The following is a 6,880-nucleotide window of genomic DNA, read 5'->3' on the forward strand; positions in this document are numbered from 1 at the left end:
TGTAAAGAGTGCTTTCCTCAATGACTACATTCAAGAAGAAGTGTTTGTTGAACAACATCCTGGTTTTGAAGATTAAAAACATCCTTCTTATGTCTACAAATTAAAGAAAGCTCTTTATGGCTTAAAGCAAGCTCCTCATGCATGGTATGGTCGTCTAACTAAATTTCTACTTGAAAAAGATTTCAACAAAGGAAAGGTTGACACAACTATCTTCATAATAAAAATAAATCATCATACTCTACTTGTTCAAATTTATGTAGATGATATTATTTTCGGTTCTCCTAATGAGTTGTTATGTAGTGATTTTGGCAATATGATGCAATGAGAGTTTGAAATATCTATGATGGGGAAGTTAAATTATTTCCTTGGATTACAAATCAAATAGATTGACAATGGTATTTTCATAAGTCAATCCAAATACTACAAAGATTTGCTAAAAAGATTTGACATGGATGGATGCAAGCCAATAGCTACTCCTATGGGATCTGGAACTTACATCGATACGGATGAAACAGGAAAATCCATCGAGATATCAAAGTATCGATGTATGATTGGATCTCTTTTATACTTAACTGCCAATAGACCTGATATCATGTTTAGTGTATGTATGTGTGCTTGCTATCAATCCAAACCAAAAGAATCACACTTAGTTGTTATTAAGAGAATCATGAAATATCTTAAAGGTACAACTAATGTTGGACTGTGGTATCCAAAAAGAAGTATATGTGACTTGGTTGGATATTCAGATTCAGACTTTGCAGGATGCAAAACTGAGATAAAAAGTAAAAGTGGTACTTGTCATATTTTAGGGAATGCTTTAGTTTCTTGGTCATGTAAGAAACAAGCATGTGTAGCCCTAAGCATTACTGAAGCTGAATATATTTCAGAAGGTAGTTGTTGTGCCCAAGTGTTGTGGCTTAAGCAACAATTACGATATTATGGTTTAGACTTGGGTTGCACTCCTCTGAAATGTGACAATACTAGTGCAATAAACTTCACAAAGAATCCGGTTATGCATTCAAGAACCAAACACATTGATATAAGACATCACTTCCTTAGGGACCATGTCCAAAAGAATGATGTGTCTGTAGAATTTGTTGATACTCATAACCAACTAGCATATATATTCACTAAACCTTTGGCAAAAGAACCTTTCTATAAAATTAGACGAGAATTAAGCATTCTTGATGAAGCTTACATGTCTTAAATGCTTATATACATGATTATATGTATGCTTCCTTGTGTTATTTCATGCCTACTTGTACTAAAATATGTTCATATATGTTTAAATATTTAAAATTTTCATAGCCTAAAAAATGCCTAAAAATAAATTTTTCTGGGATCAGTAATCGATTACATTGAAGAGCAATCGATTACAGGGTTGAACAGCGAGTTTTAGTAACCGATTACTCAAAGTATGTAATCGATTACGCAAAGCTGCTGTTTGAAAATTTTAAAATTTATATTTTGAGTATCTGATTACTCTTGCAGTTATAAATATATTTTTCCTGCAGTTTTCAAAATTTTCAAACTCATCTTCTTCTCAACTCGTGTTCTCTCACATTCACCCTCATCTTTCTCTAAAATCTTCATTTTTTATCCGTTTTAAGTGATTTTTGTGTCTATTTTTATCACATTTTCACTTCTAAACCATCATTTTCGTGTTTAGTAACCTAAATCAAAAACCCCCAAATCTCCAAAACCTAAACCTTCAAAACCGAAAATCCATGGCTTCCTCCTCAAAAACCAAGAAGCAACGCACCTCCACGACTCAAAAGAGGCAAGGAACTACTTCTATGGAGTCCAACCCTCTGGATTTGGCAAGGCTTCTAGCTAATGAGGAACAACGCAAAGTGTTTGAAGAACACTTTCATGGACGCACTATTTTCACTCCAAAATTCGGTAATGTTGGAAATTTTGAGTTTGAAGATTTTCTTTTCACTTATCTTTTACGTCAATAAAACCTTTTTTATTTTTCTTGTGAGACAAATGAAATTTATCCAGAACTTGTGTGAGTATTTTACTGTAACATGAACTTTTGGAAAAATAGTCTTACTTCCTATGTCAAAGGAAAAGACATTGTTTTGGATCTTAAAACCTTTAGTTCATTGTTGTGTAACATACCCTCTCAAAGTAGCATAACGGGTTTTGGCCTTGTGTGTGAATGGGATAATTATGATCGAAAGGATTTTTATCATACTTTATGTAGACGTTCAAAAAGGAAAATAGAAATGCGTAAGCAACAGGGCTTTAGTGAGACCATCAAAAACCGAGACATCCTATCCGCTGGATATCTCAAGCTTGAAGACCGTTTGCTTCATTATTTTTAGAGCTATGACATCTTACCAAAATTTTCAAATCATTCTAAAATAAGTGACATAGAACTCCAATTTATGTATGCTTTAAAGTTTAACATCAAGATCAATTGGGCTCTAATGATAATGAGACAAATGTGGACTGTTAGAGGTACTCAAAGTCCTTTGCCATATGCAATCTTCATAACCAACATTCTTCAGCATTTCGGTGTTTCTACAAATGGTGAAACAAAGGGGCCTTTGAATCTTCGAGAAAGCCAAATTGATGTGGAAGTGATCTACAAAATGGGTTTCATCCAAGACCCTCGAACCCGCACCTATAAACATAGAACCGATAAATCGACTACTGCTGTTGAACCATCTGAACTTGAACCTCCTAATCCTCCTGAACCACAACCGTCTGAGTTTCATGCTCAATCATTCTCATCTGCTGCCATACCTACGAACCAAATGATTATGGATGAGTTGTTTTCTCTCTGATGCTACATCACTAACCGTATGGATGCTCTCGACTCTCAGAATCAACAAATCCCATATGAACTTCATTGCCTCTCCTCTACAATGGATAGCATGGATATTGATGAAGACAATTCTGAGCCCGAGTCTTAGAATATCTGTTGTTAGGATTTTATGGTTGTATTGCTTTCAAAATTCGGACAAAATTTTAATTCTGCTTATTTGTTGTTTTTAAGTTATTGCTGCATATTCTTGGACAAGTTACTTTAAGATGTTTTGTGCTTTATTGTTCCATTCTTGGATACATGTTTGAAACATCTTATTTATGCATTGCAATACTTGCTTATCTATATTTGATCCATACATGAGTATATGATATCATATTGATATATCTTGATTATATAAATGTATGTGTGCTATATATATTGTACTGGAATCTCTTTGTTTTTCTACTTTTGATGAAGTCAAAAGGGGGAGAAAAGTTGGGAGAAGTGTATTTTCTGTAAAATTACATCAGGCACATTACTCCAAAAGAAAGAGTGAGCATACAAGATAGGGGGAGCATACTCAAGTCAAACTTCAACATATCTCAAAGTACGCTGCTCTCAAGAAAACTACACTGTCAAAAATATCTTGGTTTATCATCATCTAAAAGGGGGGATTGTGAAGAAGATCTTTGCTCCTGACCTTGGCAAGGTTTTGATGAAGACACCAACATCACCAAAAGGAAGAAAATGAAGACTACTTATGAAAACCGAGAAGATTAAAGCTTCAAGATAATTAGTCTAAGTCTGAATAGGTACTTTTGTCCTATACTCTTTAATACACCAGAGTAGTAATGCTCAAAATATTTTGAAAGAAATTGAAACACTTCAAGTTTTAAATGAAAACATTTTTCAAAATAATGTGTAACATGTTACTGAAATTTGAGTAACAGGTTACATTAGTGAGAATTAGTTATCCAACAAAATTTGAATTGAAATTTGAGTAACCGATTACTCTAAGTGAATTTTAAATTCACTATTGGACAGAGATTTTAGTAACCGATTACTCAATTTAATTTTTCAAAATGTCACATTTGGGTAATCGATTACCCACTTGCTGTAATCAGTTACTGAGAACTGTTACATCAGTTTTTTAGATTTGAAACTCAAGGGTTTTCATCAAAAACAAAATGTATTCATTCCAAATAACTTCTACTCTTTCATAAAGATACAATGACTGATTAGAAAGCCTATTTAAAGGTCTTAGAACACACAATCATTTAACAACTCTTTCATAACTCTTTCACATTTTTCTCATAACTTTCCTACACTTTTCTGAAATAGTTTTCTGCACTTCTAGCAACTTGAACTCAAACTTTCAAAGTTATTTTTTTGTGTTGTTTGAAGTAAAGTGTTTGAAAGTTTTGTAAACTTAAAGAGTATTATTACTAAGTATACAAAAGAGTTGAATGGATTGCAAGTGTTATTATATTTCATACTTGTAAAGGCAATCCAAGCCATCATTGTAATTCTTCATTCATTGTAATTACTTTCTTTCTCAAGGGTGTGAACAGAAAGGGGATAGAGTTACTTGGAAAGGTATTTTCCAATGGTATAAGTATTAGTGAGTGTGTAAGGTACATAGAGATCTCAGTGTGAGATATTGTAATTACAACTCATAATATTTATTGGAAAATCTCTTGTGCTGCAAGAGTACTGGACGTAGCCTTCGGTGGACAAGAAGGTGAACCAGTATAAAACATATGTGTACTCTCTTCTCCTTTACCTCTTTGATTTATTCTTGTTTATTTTCTGCAATATTATCCGCTGCACTTTAGCTCTTCATTTTGCAGAAAAAGTTGTATTTATAGTCAACTAATTCACCCCCTCTTAGTTGCAATCTCAATGTAACAGAAACCAGACAAAGATGATATATTTTCAAAAGAAAAAAACACATAGAATTTTTGATTAAGAATTTAAGTGGCATACACTATTTGGTTAAGAATGTGAGTGGAGGCTAAAGCCATAATATTTAAAACTATAGGCAATTCAGCATATTTAAATTATTAAGAACAATAATTACCCCATTTCTTAAGGTGCATATTTGATTTTGCTAGATTTATAACAGAAATAACTTTTAAAGTTAATATACCTTGGTAGCATCTAATTATAATATTTTTTGAATAAGGTACTCTAAGTATATATTAGTTCAATGATGACTTTCAAAATGAAAAATATGCATTATTCAATTGTTGATCATAAAGTACCTTTGCTGAATAAATCAGGTCATATGAAAATATAGGAATGAGTTTATGAAAATCTCATCTTTGAATTTTTTATTCTCAGTTTTCAGTGCTTAGCAAAATGAAGGTATGATGCAATGAACTACGTGGAGAAACTGAGAGTGCAGATTCTGTTGGTAAAGTAGTTTGTTTAAGAAAAAAAATTTAGTCCAAATAAAAGTTTGACTCTAGTGTAACTCAGATTTATTTTTTTATTTATTTTGGTGAAAAGCTGAGATTTAATTTTATGTTAATCTAATTACAGACAGTTTTTTTAAATAATAAATTAAGGATTTCCTTTTCACTTTATAGATAAAACAAAGTTAAGGGTTTCCTATCAAGAGTAACAAATGAATGGATTTAAATTTGGATGTTAATGTACGAATGAAAAGTCGTTCATTAATCTATATAAATTTATTTAAACTATATTTTAAGTTATTCAATCAATTTATATACGATGGATTTCAATCCATCCAATTCATCAAGGACTCCATTTTCATGGATATGAATGTATGAATATCTAATCCATTTGATTTTTTTTAATTGAACTAAAAAAATCTACCGAAGAAAATCATTACTTTAAAAACTAATATTTAAACTAAATATTTTTTAAAATAACCTTTTAAAAAATACTTCTAGAATTATTTTTACAACACTTCTAGAAATCAATTTTAAAAAAAAAAGTGTTTTTTACACGAAAAAATATATTTTTCAATAGTCTATGAGCATTTGACGTTTAAAGTTACATGTCAAGTTTTTAACAAATAGTTATAGAGTGTAATATCTATGCACTGCTAGCGTAAAGATTTATATATAATCGCTACATCATCCACCATTCATTTTGATTATTATTTTTTTGAAAGAGTCAATAGTGATCAAATATAAATGATGGATGATGCACTAACAATATATAAAACTCATACATTGGTCAATGCATACATTTTTCTCATACGTATATATGTTATGTACTTAAGAATAAAATTTTAATATTAACTACATACACGTGTCATATAATTGATATCAATTCAATAAAATATTAAAAGTGAGAGTGAGAATCCTAGATAGATTTGCATGAATTTAGTTTTCTTAAATATTAAATGAAATTGAAAAAGAAAAAAATCATCTTTTTTTTTGTATTTTTTTTTTGTTGATTTGGATATCCATCCAAATGGATATATCTATTGGATATGATAAATGAATTTAAATTCATCCATTATCAACACTATCATTTGATTATATCTTTTAAACACATTAACTCTAACGGATAAATTTAGATGAATTTAATTCGGATGGGTTATTAATAATTTTGCAACCTCTATTCACCTGCAAGGAATATCAAGCCATTACGGGTGAAAACCTTATCAAGGTCATAGGTAGTTTTAGATGAATCCATTTAAAAATATACATACAAAAGTACAAAACTATTTAAAGGAATACCAAGACTTTTATTATATAGGCCGTTCAGCTTATTTAATCTTACATGTTTAAAGCAAAGTCTGTCTAATTTGTTTAAGACAGTTTATCTAACCTGTTTTCTATGTAAACAATATTAAGCTTTGAGCAAGTGGAGCCAGATATAAACACCTTAATACTAAGTTATTTCTTTACATAAGTCATTTTTTAATCTACAGAAAATATAAATTTTCCAGCAAGTGCATGACAAAAATTGCAGGGAATTTTAAATTAATTTAAAATAGTACACCAACATTTAATGATGATATCAAAATTACATGAATCCATCAAATCCATATCATTTTTCTTGTTAATATGTATGTTACCCACATTATGTAAAAAGCAGCAGATCAAAATTAACTAATTAAAAGGGAAAGGCATTGGACAAATA

Source organism: Lupinus angustifolius, chromosome LG01, assembly GCF_001865875.1.
Source record: "Lupinus angustifolius cultivar Tanjil chromosome LG01, LupAngTanjil_v1.0, whole genome shotgun sequence".
In the NCBI taxonomy this organism is placed as follows: domain Eukaryota; kingdom Viridiplantae; phylum Streptophyta; class Magnoliopsida; order Fabales; family Fabaceae; genus Lupinus; species Lupinus angustifolius.